We start from the raw sequence: 23,190 nt of genomic DNA on the forward strand, positions 1-23,190 counted from the left end.
GTTAAAAGCGGCAGGTGAAAATAGGAAAAATGGCTTTGTTTTTCTTTCATTATAGGGTTCTATAGGGATTTCCGTAAAGAAAACAGATGTGCAAGTGGCCGGGTAGACAAAAGAGGGGGGCTGACAAATGGGGTGGGAACGTCCGAAAGAGGAACAAGCGTTGTATTTTTGCATTATGAGCATTTCGGTTACAATAACCGATGTTCAAGTGACTATGAGACAAAGGCTCCCCGAGTAAGATCGTGCACTCAGCTAGTTATTCATAAACGGGCCATAATAGTTGAGAGCGAAATAATGCCGAATTTTTTGGTGTGCTTTCAGCGTATAAAGACATAAACAGCATGGCAGGAGTATTTATTTTCACTTTTTGGGTGCGAAGAATTAGGAGCAAACATGCGTAGAATTAGGAACATGGGCAAGAAAGTGCGCACCGTGGATAAGATTACAAAACGAAAAATATACTCAATTGTTGGTCGACTTATAATTCCCATATGTTTTACCAGATATTATATTATAGTGTAGTGCTACGACGTTGCTGATATCCACGTTGTTAATTTAAATCTAGAATACTTAGAATAGAGGAAGAATCATAAAAATGTCTTAACTGCGCAGAATATGGTACGTTCACGGTACGAATCTTTATATTTTGCAGTTAGTGAGAGATGGATAGTTACTATATTCAGCAAAGTTGCTCATTTTAGTATGTTCTATAAGTTTTCAAGTTCAATCAAAAAACAATAGTTTGTACTACCCCAATAGGTGGATTCACGGTCTTACTAATAGTGCAAAAAGATGCGCTGTATTTTATTACTAAACTTCTTCAAGGATACTAAACTTCTAAAATTACGCATTTATTGCGTAAATACAATCGCGTTTTTCAGAAACGGTAACACTGTGCACCGTGACTGCAGACGTCTCGAATTCTGACCATACTCGTAGGCTTACCTAATTTAAGATTTGCACTCGATTATAATAATGAACTTACTATACATACAATAAACTTAACTTTAAAATAAAAAATATTACACCAAACAAGCTTAACAGCAAATGAATCGGTTCAGTTTCCGACGACTACAATCAAGCAGACACACACACACACACACACACTCACACACACAGCCACACACACGCACACACACGCACACACACTCACACACTCACTCACACACTCACACACTCTCACACTCACTCACACACTCACTCACACACACACTCACTCACACACACACTCACTCACACACACACTCACTCACACACACACTCACTCACACACACACTCACTCACACACACACTCACTCACACACACATACACATACACACATACACATACACACACACACACACACACACACACACACACACACACACACACACACACACACACACACACACACACACACACACACACACACACACACACACACACACACACACACACACACACACACACACACACACACACACACACACACACACACACACACACACACACACACACACACACACACACACACACACACACACACACACACACACACACACACACACACACACACACACACACACACACACACACACACACACACACACACACACACACACACACACACACACACACACACACACACACACACACACACACACACACACACACACACACACACACACACACACACACACACACACACACACACACACACACACACACACACACACACACACACACACGGTTGCTATTGCCTGCACCGGTTTTGACACGCCGCGAAACCAGTCTGTCTGGAATGCAGAGGGACGCTAGAAACAGTGGAGCACGTAGTCTTCAAGTGTCCAAGATTTCCCGAGATACGATGAGAGATGCCACCCCTGAGCGTGGACAGCATTATAGATGGAGAGCACGTTGAATGCCGTCAACTGCGTGGTAGCGCAGATTATGCTGCAACTGCGACAACAACAAAAAACACACATTGCTGAGTGGGATCTACTACAACAGTGCAACAGTATAATGATAAACCATCGCCATCGTGGTCACCTAGTCGAAGGACTTATGGATTGCCAATTTGTCCGCCGTAGCTTTAAGACGTTTACCGCCGGTTGAAAACCGTATTCGTATTTGCGGCTTTTATACGTCGTCATCACTGCACTGGTACCACCTAACGGCCACCGCTATAGTCGTGGTCCGACATCAGTCGCTTCCCGTGTCGCCTAAATTCCTGCGGCTTCAAATCGAGTAAGAGTAAGATGTAGATGAAAATCGGAGTGAAAATAAGTTGCCATGTTTCGAGGAATGGAGCGGAAGATGTACGGTTGCAGAAACGGAGCCCGTAAGATAGAAAGCGACTTCTTAGAGGCCTTGGAAATTGCTGACGAGTAACTCAAGCCACTCCGGTTCTATGCTACTGATGACTACGTTGAAAATGGTACAACCATCCCCGTAATTTTCCTATACTCTAAACAGCTGACTGCGAAATTTCAGGCGTAAGCGTGATTTTCTGCGGGGTAGATTTGAATACATACCCAATTTCCCCCCGCCCCTCCTACCGTGGTTAGGCCCATGCCTGAGTCCATAAGGATGGAATATTTTTTGTCTCTCACACGCTGGATGCTGAAAGATATAAACCCAACATTTTTTCAAACCAATCGCCCGACATCATCATCGTGGGCAGATATGTGGCAAAAAAAACGCGTTTTTCAGCCATGATGTGTTTATCAAATTGACAAAAGAAAGTCTCCCATACATTGCGCAATTTAAACCAGCATAGAAAAGGGAGTTGATTCTCACCTGGGGGTTTTGGATATACTTTAATTGAATTAGCATTGTTATTTGAAGCGCGGTTCTTACGTTTTACGCGTAAAAAAATCATGCAGACGAATAAAAATGCCGTTGTTCAGCAGTAAACTCGACCCGCATTCCCAGTCTGTCCACCATCGAATTTTTCATCAGCTTTCTCGATTCGTTTTATGTTTCTTCTAAACCCTTCGCTTGGCATCGTGCCCTCCGACCGACCGACCGACCGACACCAGATACGATGTGATCGGCTAAAGTGGAAGATTTTTGAACTTTTCGTCATTTTGCTCCATTCCACGTTCGTTCGCTCGGTCGGTCCCACTTCGGCAGCCGAGCAAACCAAATCCGAACCGATTGGTGCCGAACCCAGTGCAAGTGGGAAGAGAGGGTAACGAACGCGGTACAAAATGGATTTCGGCACCGATCCAGCAGCGAGCGACCGGTCGTTCGTGCGGCTTCGTTTGCTTACGTCAGCATCGCTATCGCTATAGATTGGCCGACAGAAAAGGAGGCGCGGTCATCCTAGGCGGGGTTGAGTAATTTTCCCTCATACGACGATGATAAGTCGATCCGCATTCGCCTCGTTAGTCGAGTACTAGTTGTCAGCGAGAGTGGTTGTGTTTTTGTGTAAGTTTTCCTAGAAAATAGCGACCGAGGTTTGTGAATATTGTTCGATAGATTTTACGAGTTTGCTCCGCGGCAGGGAAAATACTGCGTAACCTGGGCCGATATTGCTGCAGTGCGAATATCGTGCTATTGATTACAGAACATATTGTGTCTCATGCACGTCGCTGTGTGCGTGTGGATACCGTTCAGTGTTGCCAACTACAAGATGCATCGACAGATTTACTAGGTTTGCTCCGCGGATTATAACAACCGATGTAGATGCTGGTAAGTCGATCAGTTTTACTTTTTTCTATGTTCTGTTTTGGTCGCATTCACTCTCTTTCGCATTACCGGCTTATCGCTCTATGTTGAGAAGAGATAAACGTCCGCTCTGCTTGTTTCGCTAGTATTTGTGCAATTGTCCACGTTTTTTGGCACGTGACATGCCCGGATCTCTGCGTTTAGCTGGATCTCTGCGTTTAGCTTGGGTGGATTTTCGTTTCGTATGAAAGCGGGATTGGAATTGCTACACGAAACGGATTGATGGGTGAGCACGAATATACCTCGAGCGGCGCACTTTTGGTATGGTACTTCACTGGTCGCTGTTGTTATTCTGTGCGCGTAATGTTTTTTTCCGCACTTGTCGACACAGTGACAAACCGCCAACCCCCGTTGATTCCCCGAAGCATACAACTCACATGCTGCTGATTTAAATTTTTGGGTTCCACATGCGTAGTTTGAAGTGATAATTATATTCACATCAAGCATTGATTATTTTCGGTACACCTACCAACATTGGTTTTTTTCTGTGGGCTTATATGAGAGAAACTGTACGCTTGGCAAAAAAATTAAACAGGTTGTATAAAATTTTTAGAGGACAATTTTCAACTGGAGAAGAATTTAATTTGCAGCAAATAGAGGCGTAACAGCCGCGGGCTGTGAGGCCTAGAAAAACGATTATAATTCTAATCTGCAGCAAACGCTGGGGCACACAGCGTATTTGCAATCACAACTGTTCGATTTTAAGCGAAAAAATCAATTCCAAGCGCATAATTCACACTCTTGCTAAATGTTTTGAGTTGACACCTTCACACCTCTCACAGCGCTTATGGCGCGAAAAGACAGGGAGTGGTGCCGGCTAAAATATGCGCAGACTCGAATAAATAGTTTCGCTCATTAGCGAAAACAAGCGTGTAAACGATTCCCAGTCGTTGGTGCTGGTGCCGATCTTGTTTTTGCGACCACTGCGACCGGGTTGGGTTCAAACGAAGTAAACAGAACAGTTTAGCATTCCCTACAGCAGAATGAGGTTTCTGTTCAGTCATTCCGTCAGCATGTGATTCTAATTAGCGGATTACTCGCGGCTGCCATGCAATTCGTTTAGCTGCTATTCAGCCTACTTGCTAATCGATTGGATGTTAATTAGTGGCATACTTTTAAAGTAAGTTTAAAAGTGGTATATCATAAAAATATATCAAACGTAAAATAGAAAGCAGTGAAAGGAGTGGGATGTTATTGATTAAAAACTGGTCAGATCTGTGCATATATCCGTATAAATGTTCGAACAAAGGATCTGCGGATATTTGTGTATATTTATTTAACTAGTTTCATATCCTAAGATAATAAATTGATGAACAATATTTCTCCTAATAACTTCCGTTGTCAAATTATTTGGACAGTGTGACCTATTTGCTGTCAGACCTCGCTCCACCTCGTGATAACCATCTTATTCGTTGTGCTACCGGTAGTCTTGTTCCTATCGGATTAGGAGCAAACACCACCATCTTTGCAGAATTATACTGCCGTGAATCGCATCACAGTCCCATTTATATATTTACTTACCTAAGTGGCTTGCCGTCCTAAGACAAAGCCTGTTGAACAAAGTTTCTCCATGTAATTCGGTTGAGGGCTACCGCTCTCCAATTCCCCGAACACCGAGTACTCTCCGCCAGATCTCGCTCCACCTGGTCTAACCATCTTGCTCGGTGTGCTCGTCTGGTTCCTACCGGATTTGAGGCGAACACCATCTTTGCAGGGTAGTTGTCCGGCATTCTTGCAACATGCCCTGCCCATCGTATCCGTCCAGCTTTAGCCACCTTCTGGATACTGGGCTCGCCATAGAGATGTGAGAGTTCATGGTTCATCCTCCGCCCCCATACTCCGTTCTCCTGTACGCCGCCGAAGATCGTTCTTAGCACTCGTCGTTCGAAAACTCCGCGTATTCGCAGGTCCTCCTCCATGTTTCGTGCCCATAGAGAACAACCGGTATAATAAGTGTCTTGAACAGGGTGCACTTTGTACGGGGACAGTCTACTCGACCGCAATTGCTTGTGAAGCCCATAGTAAGCACGACTTCCGCTGATAATACGCTGAATCTCACGGCTGGTATCATTGTCCACCGTTACCAGTGAGCCAAGGTAGACAAATTCGTCGACTACCTCACCGCCGTCGATCAATATACTAATACCCAAGCGGCGTCGTTCGGCCTCGGTTCCGCTGGCCAGCATGTACTTCGTTTTAGACGTATTTACACGGAGAATAAAAATGTAGTTTCAACCATATTTATGGTTGTTTTACGCACAAACAAAAATTTCGTTTTGTTTCAAACTGAAATGTATGATTGAAATGAAAATATTTATTGTTACATCAATGTCAACTTCAAATTTGAAAATATTTTACTTTTAATTCAAAACTGTTATTTACTTGATTCAAACAGAATCTCGTTTGGAAACAACAATATTTTCAGGTTGTTATAAAAATATTTTATTGAGGCTTAAAACAACAATCATTTTGTTTGAAACAAACTGGAGCTTTTTCGCTCCGTGTACCTTTAACCCAATCTTTTCTGCTGCGCGCTTTACTCCAATGTGCTGAGCAGCCTCCGACACAAATGTTCTACCTAGAATGTCCATGCAAATCAAACCAGACAAGTTGACTAGAATTGTGGAAGATCATGCCGCGCGTATTGATACTCGCTTAGTTTAAAACACTACAGTGCTACGTTGAAAAGCAGGCAGGAGAAAACAATACTATGACGAAGGCCCCTGGGAAACTCCAATGAAGTCGATTGTCCAGCCGAAAAACAAACTAAGCATTGTATGCTTCAATTAACCCGATCAACTTACCGGGAAAGCCGCTCTTGTCCATGATTTTTCATAGCTCTTTGTGGTCGACGGTATCATATTTAGCTTTGAAATCGATAAACAGATGGTGCGTGGGAACCCTGTATTCATGACCTTTTAGGACTTGCCGCTGTGTAAATATTTGATCCGTCGTTGTCCATCCGTATCTGTGTCCATCGTGAGCCACCCAATTGACCAAGAGGTACGATGCTGGTCTAACAAGCTAGTCGTTAGTTCGAATCTCGACTGTGAGAGAGAGGCTGTTAGAGTCAATATGATCATAGTACTAGCCCCGTAATTGTCCTGTACTCTAACAGCTGGATGCGAAGTCTGACGTATATAAAAACAGGAGGTCAAGTTTCAATAATGGAAGCACTGAGGCTTTTTTCGTTGTCCGCCTTTCAACGTAGCCAGAATGATAACTTCCTCCAAATCTATTCGCAATCGGCGTCAGTCGGCGGAAGATGATTTCGAAGAACAGCTTGCAAATATCACCATTCCAACCTTAATTCCTACAATCAGCTGGTGCAGGCAAGTGGCCTTTGCTACGGATCGTGATCTCTGCGTGTGGCGATAACCCACAGATTTGATCAAATCACTGATCTTCCATCCCTGGTACCATGGCATCGGATTCCCAGCAAATTTATTGGTCTTCAGCTATTTGATGAAGTATTCCACGTCGCCTGTTGTTATTAGTGGCTGCTCTGTCACGTTTGTTCCACCGACCAAATTGCTTTATTCGCCTTCATGATCCTCTATATGGCCGCCATTTATGTGTTCGTCGAAGTGCTGTTTCCAGTTTCCGCTCAAAGCCTTTTGCGGTATGCGTTTAATATCTGATATCCTGATGGAACTGTTGCGTTTTCTGAGAACGATACAACTCCCAACTTTGCATAGGCATGTTCTTTCACATAATGCTTTTTCTCCCAGAAGCTTTGGGTTCACTGAATCGTCTTGTGTCTAAATTTTTGCAGTTTATCTCGAATGACACTGCGCATGTTTGCCTAGGGGCACGAACGAGGGGCTCACGTAGGACTACGAATGCAGGTTCAGTTCGACAAAGCTTGACATTTTGCAACTGTTTGTCACGCAGATTTTTAATTTACTGTATTGTAATAAATTCCATAAGCATTCCTCTAAATTTGATACAAGAAGCTAAGTTTAAATTTCCTAAATGCTCGTGCTGTGTATATCAGTTACCTATATCCGTGTTTTAGAGTTTGTAGTTCCACTAAGAGTTTGATCGGGTCAAGAGTTGAACGGGAAAAATAAATAAATAATCTGGGTTATCATCACTGCACAGTGGTTTGATTGCTCCGGAATCGTGAACTTTTTTAATAACTCTTTTCATAGTTTTTTTTTTCAATATGGCGTCTTCGGAAGAATTTCTGTATATTAATAGACGCAACAACTGGTGGTTAGTATTAGTTCGGAACTCAAACACCGGTGGCGCTGCCAAATTTAACTTTGTAATTTGATGATATAGAGCTATAGTATGTTCTAGAAAGTTTTAGATAAAGATAATCTTATTATGAAGCTTTTTGCTGAAAACATTATTCCTCTAAGTATCACAGTTTTTGAGATATTAAGCGTCTCATGACGGACCCCCACAAATCGGGTTTTCCACTTTAGCTTCAAAACTATGTGATATAGGGAAAAATAGTGTTCTGCAAACATTTGCATCTATTAAAATCACACACTTTTGCAGAAGAAAGTGAACACGTATCTTCTATACAGAGCGAGTTACTGAACGATTTAGGTAAAAATTAGCCATATTTCGTACTGCTATACAATAAAAACTTGGAAAAACTGGCGACCGAGATATAATTAAAGTAAAAGTACATTCAAAACTGATCTTAAAACATGCTAAGTCATTTGTCTCTTTAAGTATCTTCATCATTTAATTCGCATTTAAAAAAACCCATCTAGTCGTCTAAGAGACAATGCGCATATGTGAAAAACTACATCCTAGTAAGCTACGTAATGAAAAAAATCGTTTCACTACGTGTGGTTAATTTTCTAATTTATAATCGTGAGCTTTTGTATCATTGGAAAACAATAATAAGGTAATTGTTACAGTTTCATAACAGATCCGAGAACCAGAAGCATGTCCTTCAATAATGCAGGTTAGTGTAATGCGACGAACATGGCGCTTTAGTTAATTTAAAATCGATGAAATAAAAATGTCGGCTTATTCCATAGAAAGACATGTGTTTCTTATATTATATAAAGTTACAATATAAACATGATATTTCAGCTGCAATCGACAAACGAAAGCTTTTTGAATTGTGGAAGGATTTTAAAGGAAACGGTATCGAAAAAACAAAAATTGTAGCCAGAGAAGTGTTTAATTGTTATGGTATTGATACTGTTCTAATGACAGATGTGGCAGCTGATGTCCACAATTACGTGGAGGTAACATGCAAATATTTTAAAAAATTGTAGGAAAAGTGCCATAAGTCAATGCCGTTTACTTTCGAACGGCATAGTGCTTATTTCGATAGCCCTTTTAAGTTACCATTACTATAAAATATTGTCGACCGTATCCTTTCTTCGTCTGGAAAGTCCCAATGTGGAAGGAAGGCTTTGACTTTCGAAGAAAGCTGCGAAGCTGTAAAGAGACGTAAAACGGCAGCAATGCGATCGCAACACCAAACCGATGAACTGGCGTTTGCAGCCCAAATGAAACTGCGCGAAGATGGTAGAGGTGATGCAGCTTTCATTGTACAACAGGCAACTCAAACAACTCCGACAAGAGTTGTGAAAATGGTAACAACTCTACAACAATCAACTAAGTCCGAATTTGTACCGTATTCGGAAACGGAAGCCTTAGGTTTAATATTAGATCTCAATTTGTCCAAGGATCAATACGAAAAACTTCGTAAAGGTGCTCTGGACCGCAACGTACATTTATATCCATCCTACTATAAAGTTCTGCAAGCTAAAAAATGTTGCTATCCTAGAAGAGGATTAGAAATTTCGGAAACTTCAGCAGAAGTTAATTTGAAAGATTTATTAGAGCATACTGTAGCTAGAATCGTAGATGCAAATGAATGCATGTTAGAGAAGTTTAGCGACAACGATCTAACGAACATGACCCTAACAATTAAGTGGGGATTTGCTGGGAGTACGGGATTAAGTGAATATAAACAAGTATTTAGCAGCGTTGAAGGAGAAAGATCAGATGCTAATGTATTTGTAACTTCCATAGTTCCCATTAGAATGGAATCTAGAGGAAACATTTTTTTTCCAAAATAAACGCCCGTCGTCCACGCGGTGCTATCGACCCTTTCGAATACTTCAAATTTCGATACTATACAAATCCAAATCAATAATTTAGAACCAATTATTATAATAAAAAAAAACAATAGAACTATCAAAGTTGATTGCAACATGCTATTGACCATGGTGGATGGTAAAGCCATCAACTCGATGGTAGACAATAAATCGACACAGTCTTGCTATTTGTGCCGAGCAAGTCCCAAAGAAATGAATAAGATCGATGGAATGCGATCTAGAGTTGTGAAAAATGAACATTACCAATATGGATTAAGCATTCTCCATGCTTGGATAAGATTTTCTGAGTACTTCTTACATATGTCATACAAACCTGAAATAAAAAAATGACAAGTCCGCGGAGATTCAGTGTGTATAACCGTCTTGAGGATATTACCCTTCTTTATCGGCAGGCTTCGCAGCCGGTTATTAGAGTACAGGACAATTACAGGATCCTATTAAACTCTAGCAGTACCACACAGCCGAGATTAGTACATACGACGACTGGCTTGTTAGATTAGCATCGTACCTTGCTGTTAACAGGGCGATAGGATATAGTTAACATTATGACATATATGTCTCTAAAAGACTGAGTAACGCTTTTTGGAAATGCACATTGAATGATGGAGATACTTAAAGAGACAAATGACTTAGCATGTTTTAAGATCAGTTTTGAATGTACTTTCACTTTAATTATATCTCGGTTGCCAGTTGTACTAAGTTTTTATTGTATATCAGTACGAAATATGGCTAATTTTTACCTAAATCGTTCAGTAACTCGCTCTGTATAGAAGATACGTGTTCACTTTCTTCTGCAAAAGTGTGTTTTAATAGATGCAAATGTTTACAGAACACTATTTTTCCCTATATCACATAGTTTTGAAGCTACAGTGAAAAACCCGATTTGTGGGGGTCCGTCATGACACGCTTAATATCTCAAAAACTGTGATACTTAGAGAAATAATGCTTTCAGCAGAAAACTTCATAATAAGATTATCTAAAACTTTCTAGAATATACTATAGCTCTATATCATCAAACTAGAAAATTAAATTTTGCAGCGCCACCTGTGTTTGAGTTCCAAACTAATACTAACCATCATTTGTTGCGTCTATTAAAATACAAAAATTCTTCCGAAGACGCCATATTGAAAAAAAAAACACTGAAAAGGGTTATTAAAAAAGTTCACGAATCCGAGCAATCAAACCACTGTGCACTGGTTCACTTTTGTCAATTTCCTTGCAAATAGTTGATATATAGCACCATTTGTTGGGATTGTTACAGGTTGATTTGAAATATAATTGCCTTTCAACGAACATACGAACAACGTGTTAGTTCGGATCAGACAGTCACTTATTCTTCCTCACTTTGAGAATTGCTGCATCATGTCACATGCATGAATATTCCGTCAACCTTTTTTTCATATAAGACATCAGTTTTGAATAATTTTTTTCAGTATAGGGATGCAATGGGCCGAAAGATAGGGTTGGTCGCTCAGTTTTTTGTAACTGTTCACTTTCAGGACATCAAATTGGACTAGGTAGAACTATGTCCTAAGAAATTTTGCTGGTATGAGGATGAGGACACCACTTTTTCTGGCGCAATTCTCTAACGCAGACATCAAGTTGGTCTAGGTTTACAGCGGTCACTTGAAAGCTTCGCGGCTTTTTTACCTTTGTTATTTATAAAAATAAAGGGAAAATGTAACGAGAACCATTAAATACAAACGTCAAAACTGGAATGAGTGTAAATTTGTATACAACCGTACTTATTCCGACCAATCACAGAGCGTGGATTTTTAGTTAGACAATGCCAACTATTTTTCAATTATTTAAAAGTTTGTTAAGGAAACATGTAACCTACTGTTTTGTAATGGTTTCTTAGAAAAATTATCAATCGATACCAATATCTCTAGAATCTATTGAGGGAAGCAAGCAAACCATTATCACTTTTCGTTACATGTTCTCTTTTCGTTATTCATGGACCCCAATATAGAAATCCAAGGCTTAGTCCTACGTCAAAAAATTCATTCAGCAAATTATATGAATAATTCAAACAAGCCTTCAATCCTAATGTGTAACAAATATTTTTTCTGGAGGTGATCACATGTGCATATTCTTTGAATTGTTTGTGTTTAGATTCGAATCTGAAACACATCATTTTACTCAATGGGCTACTTTGTTTTATAACAGTACCGTAGTGAAGTGTAAAATGATGTCCAAAATATCAAGACCTTACTTCTCTCTCTCCAGAAAACTAATCACTCGTATATTTCATCACAGTTCCAGAGTGAAACCGATTGGTTCAAAATGATTTCCAGTTCATCCTTAGATATACAAATGAAATTCGAAATCTCGAGACCGCTTTCGACCACCAAATCTTTAAACTCGCTGGGTAAATCCAACTCACACAAACACTTTTGTGTTTCACCACCGGTCATTTTGTTGATGATATGTGTTGGTATATATATATTGTTGATGGTGTTCCAAGAATCTCCGAGATGGCCTTCATTCAGCTCGTCTTCTTCCGGCAGCGCATCTTCCTGTGAATGCGCATAACTTTCGGTAATATCAAGTTGCTTTAACCGAGGGTGATTTAACCGAGGCTAGCTTCGATACCGAATGTTGGTCTCAACAGAGATTTGGGTGCATCTTAACCGTCATCAGTTAGGTGGTCCGAGTCAACGTTAACGCTTCAGCAGGATCTGATGTTAATGATGTTCGAGAAGACCGGCAACCAAACGTTGCCGATCTGGGTTTCTGTCAGATTTGGTGACCTTGTGGTGGTGTATTTGTGTGAAGAAGGTACTACTTATGGCCTTGTTTTCAAAGGTGTCAGGGGAGCTGTTCTGGGGGAAGTCTAAGGCCCACTTTGTTGATCAGCTGAGCTCACCAATCACCGGCTTGTATTGCCCCTCTTAATGGTCTGACCGTTGAGCTCCGCAATGAAGATTTTGGTATATTATTTTGGGCAGCGGGCGAATTCACGCATGAACACTCAAGTGGTTCCTTGGAAGTTGCTAGACCGGCACTTCCAGATTCTAACTTCAAAGTCTATAGTTTGTTTTCACCGGGTTGTTCTTTTCTGATTGTTCCGGTCCCAATTTCTTAGTTTTGTGTTCTTTGTGTGTTGATCGTGCCGGCGGCACCAACCCCCTATCTCCCGGAGGACCTGTTCAGAGTCCCACACTGACACGAGAATGATGATCGATCACTTCTAACCTGAAGCTCAGACACCGTTTTAAGCTAATCCTAGCATGAAAAATAGGCACTCAGAAGCTCGAATGAGCGCTCATCACATGTTAGGATAGGACCAAGCTCTCATCGAGGTTAATTGTCCGACTTTTATTGGATATAGGTCTCCCCGTTGGTACCGCGAAACGAGCATAGGAATTGTTGGATAAGAGGCGAACAATCATTATATGGTTTGTTTAATGCCAGGCTTCGATGCCAAGGGTAACTAATCCTACAACTCTTCCTTCAGCTAGTAGTTCTTTCCCAACTGAATCCGTTAGCGAGAGATACGACAAAAATGACAGCAATTTAGCAATCCTAAGTCCAGAAAACAAAAACGAAGCCTGGTTTACGTAGATTCAAAGCACAAGTTGTATCGGAGCAAGATTTGGAGACAGATATATGACAGATATAACTAAACTATAGACTGTCTGTTTACATAGGGTATTGTCGTTATCGTCGGGCCACTGTTATGGTCGGGCCAGCACGATTTTACAGTTTTAGTAACGCATGATATCTATGATTCAAGCATTGTAAAACTTCTTACTGTGATAGCTAACTTTTCACAATATTGTGAGGTTCAATCGTGTATTCAAAACACCTGTACTGAATTCAGTGACTAAATCTTACAAAAAAGTTTTTCAGGCGCAATAAACTTTTCATCAAGAAATGATTCATGAAATGCAATTAACAAGGTAAATTTTGAAAATGTATGAAGTGTGTTGTGCTGCACACGAAGACTATAGAAAAATCCCCTCCAGTAAGGTGTTTGGGAAGGCTAAGGTGAAATACTAGAAAAGGGCTATTTGTAAAGGTCGGGCCACTTGAGTAGTCATGGTTGGGCCACCATAATTTTAAGCGCAGAAGCACAATAATCGCTAGAGAATGACAGTCACGTAAAATGTGATGAAATAAAGCAAAATTAATACGATAAAAACCTAGATTTTTGTTGTTTTTTTTCATTGTAGTTGTACACTTCGGAAAAGGCGATTGTAGCAATATTGATTTTACAAGATCGCCAAAATTTCGCAAAAATGCAATTAAAAATAGGATATTTGTACCTATATGAGTCGTTATTCACGGAAATCATTCTTTTCATGTCTCTATATAGAATTTCAATACGTATGTCTTAGATTTTCTGCGGTGGCCCAACCTGCACAGCATGGCCCGACTATGACAACATTTTTTGTCTTCACATAAATGCCTATAACTTTTTTATTTTTCAATCAATCAGTTCAAAACTTTCCGAAAATATAGCTTATTCTTAGACCTTTGCAACGATGTATTTATATTTCAACAATTCCTTTTGAAACGAAAGTTGTGGGCGAATTCCAAAACGTGGCCCAACCACGACGACACTTTCCTACTTTATATAATTCCTATGGCTAAATCGCACTTTGGATTTTGGACATAGTCATGTCAATTCTTTTGCATTTTTGATTATAAAGATCCGACGCATAAAAGTGTAATACCAAAAACAATTCTGTTGATTTTATGCATTAAGAAATAATCATAAATATTCCGCTTTATTCCGTCTATAAAGAGAACTATACTACTGACAAGACGTCATGTTTTCATGGCAATAATCATAGCTCGCTCCCTAAATACTTTACACAAAACAGTTGACGTTGACAAATTATATAAATGTAAACGAAGACTTAAACAAATTATGCGAAATTAATTGCAGTCAAGAGAAGTATCAATTACGTGCGTCACATAGAGTTACATAGCGTTAGAGATACATTTAGGCGTTTTGGTCATACATTCCGGTTATCTCTGTTAAAGTGAGTCTAGATTATTGCATCAAAAAACTATTTTTGTGTGAAAATAAAATGCGTACCTGCGATTTGCCATCGATAAAGTAAAACATTGTATGTTTGTGGTGTTCTTTGAGTGTTTACGCATGCAACGTGATTCATAGGATGATAAAGGAAATGTTGCTCAGTTTAGTCTTCAAAGCGCGTATAGTAGAAATTGTTTTTGAACAGATTAAAGGGATTTTTCGTATAACGCTGTGCTTGGGTGCCATACAATATTGCAAGTCTAACATTATTCCTGAATCATTTCAACCCTCGATCGGTGGAAAACTGCAGGATAAAACAGAGATCAAAGTTCCCCCCATTTGAAAAGCACAAAATCTGCGGCTGCGGTTTAAAAAGTGAAGTTCATTGGTAACATTTGAAGCCATGTACCATGTAATTTATCAGAAGAAGTACCGTCAAACGCGGTAACTTACAACAGTTCTCAACTATAAGCGCAAGAAAAAGCTTATCTGTAGCACATTTACGGATTTTTGATTCATACAAAGTTATTAGGTCCAGGATAGAATAATTTCACATATTGAGATAAAGTCTGTTATCAATATTTGCTGTTCAGCGAATTTTAAACTAATTTATTGCCAACCCACTCAACGGGGTAACTTGCAACAAGCAATATTTTTTGGAAATTAAACAAATTTAATGATTTGTATGAGTTTTTTTGACTTGAATATGTAAATGTTAATCCGACCTGCGATTTTTAATGATTTTGCTATCAATATACGCATAAATGTCCTACGTTACGTTGGTGCAAATAATTTATGAGTCCCGTAACGGAAATTGTGAGTTTAAGTTTTTATGTTATTCGTGCAGTTGATGCCTTCCTCGGCTGAACATCAGGCAGCTAGATAACCCACAAGCTGCCGAGAACTACGCGCGAGTACTGAATGAGGCACTGCCTTCTTCCGAGGAGTTAGGTGCTTCAAACCTCGAAGACGGTTGGGGCAGAATACGCTCGGCCATCGGAGAGGCCGCTACCGCGGCACTAGGTATTAAGCCTCGGAGTACACAAAATGATTGGTTTGATGGGGAATGCCAACAAGCGGTGGAGGAGAAAAAAAATGCTTGGAAAAATTATCTAAGTATTGCCACTAGAGAGAGCCTGGCCAAATACCGACGAGCTAGGAACCAGTTGACCACGATCCTGAGGAGAAAAAAAGCGCCCAAAGGAAGACAGAGATCGTGAAGAAGTAGAGCAACTATTCCGAGCTAATGACACGCGCAAGTTTTATGAGAAGGTGAACCAAACTCGGAAGGGCTACACACCGAAACCTGAACGGAAATTAACCTAGGAGCGCCCATGGAAGATAGTGATGTCCTAGCACCTGATCTCCAAGAAGTCAAACGAGAAATCAGGCTGCTGAAGACCAATAAAGCCGCTGGGAAGGACCGCCTACCGGCAGAGCTTTATAAACATGGCGGAGAAATGCTAGCAAAGGCTCTACACTGGGTTATTTCGAGGATTTGGAAGGAGGAAAAGCTACCGGAGGAATGGATGGAAGGAGTGGTTTGTCCCATCTTCAAAAAGGGTGATCGGCTAGACTGCTGCAACTATCGTGGTATTACGCCCGTAAACGCCGCCTACAAAGTACTCCCAGATCCTGTTACGCCGGCTGTCACCGATAGCACAAGCTTTCGTAGGGAATTATCAGGCGGGTTTCATGGGGGCTCGCGCAACTACGGACCAAATGTTTACTATCCGACAGATCTTGCAGAAATGTCGGGAGTACAACGTGCCCACGCATCACATCTTTATCGATTTCAAAGCAGCATACGATACAGTCGATCGAGACAAGCTATGGCAGATAATGCACGAATACGGTTTTCCGGACAAACTGACGCGACTGATCAGAGCTACATTGGATCGAGTGATGTGTTTCGTACGCATCTCTGGGACACTCTCCAGTCCCTTCGAGACGCGACGAGGGTTGAGACATGGTGACGGTCTATCCTGCATGCTGTTCAACATCGCTCTTGAGGGGGTGATCCGACGAGCAGGCATCAAAACGAGAGGCACGATTTTCACCAAGGGTAGCCAACTTCTAGGCTTTGCAGATGACTTCGATATCATAGCCAGGAACTTTGCGACGGCGGAGGCAATCTACGCCATACTGAAAGCGAAATCTAGGAGAATTGGGCTAAAATTAAATGCGTCGAAGATCAAATACATAAAAGGAAGAGGCTCAAAGGAAACAAACGCGCGTCTCCCACGGACGGTAACCGTTGACGGCGACGAACTAGAAGTGGTAGAGGAGTTCGTGTATTTGGGATCGCTGGTGACCGCGGACAACAACACTAGTAAGGAGATCCAGCGGCGCATCCAAACGGGAAATCGGGCCTACTTTGCCCTTCGTAAAACGCTACGATCAGGAGGCATACGCCGCCGCACGAAGCTAACAGTGTACAAAACCATTATTAGAACGGTAGTTCTTTATGGACTTGAAGCCGTGACGCTGCTTACGGAGGACATACACGCCCTTGCCCTGTTTGAGCGGAAAGTGCTGCGGACGATATTTGGCGGAGTACAAACTGAAAGCGGAGAGTAGCGGAGGCGTATGAATCACGAGCTACAGGCACTGCTTGGGGAGACTCCCTTCGTACATCTAGCGAAAGTTGGCAGGCTACGGTGGGCCGGACGACAGTGCGACGAAAATAGTACTCTTCAACAACCCCACCGGCACCAGGAACAGGGGGGCCCAACGTGCACGATGGCTCGACCAGGTCGAAAGCGATTTGCGACTTCTGAGACGACTAGGACATTGGCGATGAGTGGCCCAGGACCGAGTTGAATGGAGACGAGTGCTTGAAGAAGAAGAAGAAGAAGAAGCAGTTGATATTCCGTGTCTGTATCCGATGGAGCTGCCTTCTTTTAGGACCATCAAATATTACGTAACGCACTTAGAGGAGCGGGGGTTATGTAACAACGCATTATACGTTGTAAATCTACGAAGGGGAGTGAGGGGGTTAAAAGCATTGATATCTTGGTTACGTAACATATGAATGTTCATTACGTTACGACTGATCGTAACTAGATACTATAACATTGCTGGTCGATTTCTCTCAGAAGATATTTTCTTTTTGGCCTCTTCTATGGCCATGTTCAGTACATCAATATGGCATGACTTGGTAAGCTATTACTTATTCAAATTTGATCAATCAGTTTGTTATGCAGTAATAATGGCGTCACTGTGGTTCGCAAAGAGTGCTGGTGCTGGTGATTATCCTAATGCTAAGGAGCCGACCCAATTCAGGAATGTTGACAAATTGTGAAGAGGATGATGGGTTGTGCTCGTAGAAAGGCTCGAACGATGGGCTATGACTAGCAGTAGACAGCGAAAATAATGGCCTTATGATAAGCATAAAGCCTCGAATTAAAAATGTTTTAAAAATGTAATTTTAATCAAAAATGTAATATTAATAATTACTAATATCGGAATAAAATAGTTAGTTTTCCAAGTTACTTAATAAATATATTAGGTCTTTCACACTTTGGTAAGTGTTTGATTTGATTCTGATACTAACAGAGTTGGTGTAAAATTCGTCAATCTAAAAGGTTTTGATACTCTAACACCTTATTTTGGAAAATTATAAAGCTAGTCTTTAATTCTAGATCAAGGTGTAAAAATTTCATTCTATCAACGAAAGTTTACTAAAATTAAATCATTGTTGAAAACCAAGTGCTAGAGGCGGAGGACGATACGAAGTTAACGAAGGAATGTAGAAGAAATCAATCACGATGCCTCGCCTACCACCCCCAGCCAAAACACCATCGTTCGCACCCGTTCGCAACTCTTCGCTCTGTCGTCATTGTTAGCGATAGCGAGGAAAAGCAATCTGAAAAATTCATGAGATCGAAACCTGTGAGAATAGTGAGGTGGGGAGCTGTAGTAGTAGTGGTAGAGGAAAGGGGCACTGCTAAAGCGGTTTTCCGGCCCAGAACGGAACCCGGAGCGAGTCCGGACGGGAAAATAAAAACAGCTAAATAGATATTGATAAATCGGTTTGACTTCCGGTAGCTATTTTTCTTCGCCGGGTGGTGCTCAGACGAAAAGTGTCTCTAGACACGGACGAGTGCTTGTGTGGTATTTGATTCCTGTGCGATTCAAGGCATGGCAAGGCACAGAGTCGATGGTACATGTACTTGTTTCACAAACATACGAAACGAAGAGGTTGAGCTGAAATTGAATAATCACTTGAAGTGGAAAGCTGTGATCCAACATGAACATTTTCGAGCTCTATCGCTTAAATTTGTTTCGAAAACTAGAACAGGGAATAAAATCCATCTTCACTTGATGGCAGTTTGCTTGTCGCGTGTCGTGTTTATTGAGAATTTATTGTGATAACTCTATTTCTTTACTGCATTGTCACTTTATAAACAAAAAGTAGACTTAATTAGAATGTTCGTGTTAGTAAGCACGTTGTTATTTTCTAAACATGAATATTTTAACACAGTAGCCATCTAGCTGAACCGGTGGACTAGCGCCATCAACGATATTCAGTAACATAGCCTTAAACGCGACAGGGAGTCTAAAGTCAAGTTTCTCTACATGATTGGAAAAACAAATAAACAGAACCACCCGCACATGCGACCGACAACAAGTTACCGAAGAGGCAAAGCCAAACGTCGAACTCCATCGTCACTAGTAGAAGGTAGCAGCAAGCAAAAACCTGATTGATCTAAACAGGTGGCAAATTTTACACGCCCGCTGACATTAGTGAGTGGGGTGAAATGGAAACAGAAACGAACGGGTGTTCTGGCTGGGGTAGGAGGGCGAGATTAGAATTGGATTTCCTGCGGGTTATATTTTGAAAGCGTACGATTTCAATGCATTGTTCAGAATGATTTATGAATCCGTAAACAAATTGCCTTTGGTTTGAACAGCCAGGTATATAGTTGCTTTCAGGAAAAATTCAAAAACTAAAAAAAACAGAAATTCATAGGCAATTTATAGGAAATTTGGCAAGGAAAGGCAAGGAAATATATAGGCAATTTGGTAGGTTACCTTTAAGAGTTACAATATTAATTATTATTATTGTAATAGTTAGTGCACATTAGGATTTGAGCGTTATAGCACTCAATATACAAGGAATTATGATCATTATTATGCTACATATGATTCATTAATTTGTTTTCTACAATTCGGTGGTTTAGTGTCTTTTATCAGTTTCAGACCACCCTTCAACGAGTTGAAAATGTTTACCGTAAGAACTTAGATTCCCAAAGAAACTAAAAGTTCAATAAATGAGACAGAACTTAACTTGATATTATCAGCTCTTATTAAATAAGATGAAAAGGCAAATTTTACCTGTGTATTTGATTTGATGTTTCATGACGTAATTACTCTATTTAGCTCGACCCATGGCCGCTAGTTTTCAGTCCCGCGGGCACTGACTGTTCACCAGTTTTTTTATCAACTGATCTTACCATTTAGCTCACTGCGCCCTTTTTCGCCTGATTCCTACCGGATTCGATGCGACTACCATTTTTGCAGGATAGTTTTTCGGCACGTTAGCAATATGCCAGACAGACATTGTGACAGTAACATTGCTTACGGAAGACGGCTGGTGTACGTATTTGAACCTTGCGGGCTATTTTTGGCGGAGTACAAACGGAAAGCGGAGAGTGGCGGAGGAGTATAAATCACGGTCTACAGGCACTGCTTGGAGAAATTCCTATCGTACACCTGACGAAAGTTGGGACACTACGGTGAGCCGGCCAAGGCACAAGGATGCCGGACGACTGTGCGGTGAAATTTGTTCTCTTCAAGAACCGGCACCAGGAATAGAGAGGCCCATCGTGCTAGATGGCTTGACCAGGTTGAAGCCGACTTGCGTGTGTCGAAACACGCAACGAATTGGCGACGAGTAGCACAGGACCGAGTACAATGAAGAGGATTCTTGATTCGGCAAGAGCCACCCCAGCTTTTGGCTGCTAAAATAAGTAAGCAATATGCCCGGCTCATCCTCGCCCAGCTGAAAATTGGATTCACCGTAGTGACGTGGTAGCTCGTGGTTCATCCTTTCTCTCCAAACACCGTTCTTCTGCACCTAACCAAAGACGGTTCTCAGCACCAGCCGCGATGTTGGAAAACTTTTAGAGCTCGCATGTCCTCTTCGAGCAATGTCCACATCACACGCCGGCAAATAGAGGACAACCGGCAAATGCTTATGGAGCCGACTTTCATTCATAATAACGGGTGGCAACTAAAATTTTGGAACAACAAACGAGCTCAGAGAGAAATGAGAGTATGTATGTGTTAGCTCTCTCTCCTCTTTTTGTTAATATTTTTTGTTTAGTTTATGTTTGCCTAGTTTTGCTAAAAATGGCGTCCGAACAAGAAGCATTTCGGGAGCGCGTTGTACACTTCTATGAACTGCAACAGAAATCTCGGCAAAAATTATACGCTACAACATTTAAAAAGCAAATATGTTGCGGCTTCGACTGTTTACCATATCCTAAGATGCCCAACAACTATTCGCAAACAAAGTAGTGGAAGACAAGCCCAAATTGTGGACGCAGAAGGACATCGTTCTCTTTCTCGTGCCTTCAACAACAGGCCCTCTGATTTGGCTATCAATTAAAATGCACCAGACGAATGTTTGGAGAAAATTTTGATCCCGTTTCTACAAAAACATCATACAGATGGACAATACGTGTTTTGGCCGGATAGAGCATCATCGCCTCACGCCCATAAAACACAATCGTTCCTGAATACCCATTCGATCCCATTTTTACCCAAAAGCTACGACCCGAAACATCTATCTCAGTGCGCCCAATCGAAAATTTCTTCGGGATTTTCAGTTCCTTAGTGTACAAAAATAATTGGAGAACCACGAATTGCAAACAGTGGATTGGTAGAATCAAGAGATGCATTCGCAAAGTTGACATGAAGGCCGTACAATGCTCGACGTCAAACGAAAGCTTCGTTGAACAGCCAATTACGGACCGTTTTGAAATGTACACTATTTTTTTTTCAACAATAGATAATGTATCTTTAATTTCGGTAAATCAGATCTTCTTCCTGTATCTTTGTCTTTTTTTGACAGCTTGAGAAAAAATTCCAAAATTTTGTTGCCATCCGTTATGCTTATAGCGTAAAGAACTAGTTTTAAGCAGTCTAAGCGGGTCACTGATTGTTTTACCTTATTACAAGCGATGGGTTGACTAAGTGGGGGATATCAGCATACCAATCTTCTTGCTATCTTTAGTTCTTCAAGCTGTTACCATTGGAAGACACTATTGTTGAGCTAAACTTTTGATTTTTCGCTTTAAAAGTTGGAGCGGCGGAACTAATTTTGAACAGACCGAACCCATTTTCACCCGCAAGGTGCTTTTTTAAGCAATCCTGAAATCTGAATTTTTTTACGTCCCCTTAAAAAATCCCTCGAACTTTTTGCCCTATTCAGTAAGTTCGCGTTCCTATCCGCGACCTACTAATCGGCATCTGATGCGTAATCGGCATAGCGTATCGGCATTGATGCGTAAAATGCCATCTGTCTAAATTGTTTATCGGGGCATACACTCACCGCACCGTTCGGCAAACGGTATTCGTCGTCTCTTTTATTCTCTGGTGTTCTTATGGGAAACTGCGAGTTTGACGTCTCACTCGCTGTTCATACCCAAGCAACACAGCTTGTTATAGAATAGTATAACATTACATACATCAGCACTTCTCTATTACCAGAAAAGCGCAAAAAATTGAAGTCTAATGAAACAACAATTGAAAGAAGTATGTATCAGGTTATTTCATACCATTTTAAAACATTATTATAGCATAAGCTACAACTTGTTCTTCCAGTAGTTGAAATTTAGTAATGGAGATATAATAAAAACTTTGTGTTGACATGTTGACAAAAACAAACATTATTCATTTTATATGAGCTGTCAAATAAATTCATGTTATCACAAAACATCTCAAAACCTTAATAATAACGACACATGTTTTCAAAGTACGTTTATAGTACTGTTAAACGACTACTTTCCCTCAAGATTATTTTCTAGCTTGTTTTGTGTGTTACTTGGGTAAGGATGGTGGGAGAACAAAAGAGGTAAACATATAGCAGTACAAACGATCCGACTCAGAACAGTGTTGTCAAAGCAAGTAACATTGAAACACATCGTTGCTTTATTAAATCACTGAGAAAATCTTCGAAAATTATTGAAAAAGCTGTCTTTTGTGTTGTTTTTAATAAAGAAAAATTAATTATGAACATACATTTCTCTTGAAAGTATTGAACCATGTTTTCACCATAGGAGGTTTCAGTTAATTTCAAACTTAAAATTCTTATTTCCAGAACCGAAACAGTGTCTTGGCAACACGATAGTTCATCAGTTGTGCTGCAGCTGCTGCT

At 40.8% G+C, this 23,190-nt stretch overlaps 1 protein-coding gene across 2 annotated transcripts in view; it reads left to right on the plus strand.

Annotated features, from left to right (window-relative positions):
• Nucleotides 1-3,398: 3,398 nt before the first annotated feature.
• LOC128734252 (protein suppressor 2 of zeste-like) overlaps nt 3,399-23,190 on the plus strand; it is a 106,425-nt gene continuing 86,633 nt past the window's right edge. For both annotated transcript variants that reach the window (XM_053828330.1, XM_053828331.1), the window contains exon 1: nt 3,399-3,677. The gene's annotated coding sequence lies outside the window, so the exon portion shown is untranslated. The remainder of the gene's footprint in view (nt 3,678-23,190) is intronic.

This window comes from Sabethes cyaneus, chromosome 2 (assembly GCF_943734655.1).
Source record: "Sabethes cyaneus chromosome 2, idSabCyanKW18_F2, whole genome shotgun sequence".
Taxonomy (NCBI): Eukaryota; Metazoa; Arthropoda; class Insecta; order Diptera; family Culicidae; genus Sabethes; species Sabethes cyaneus.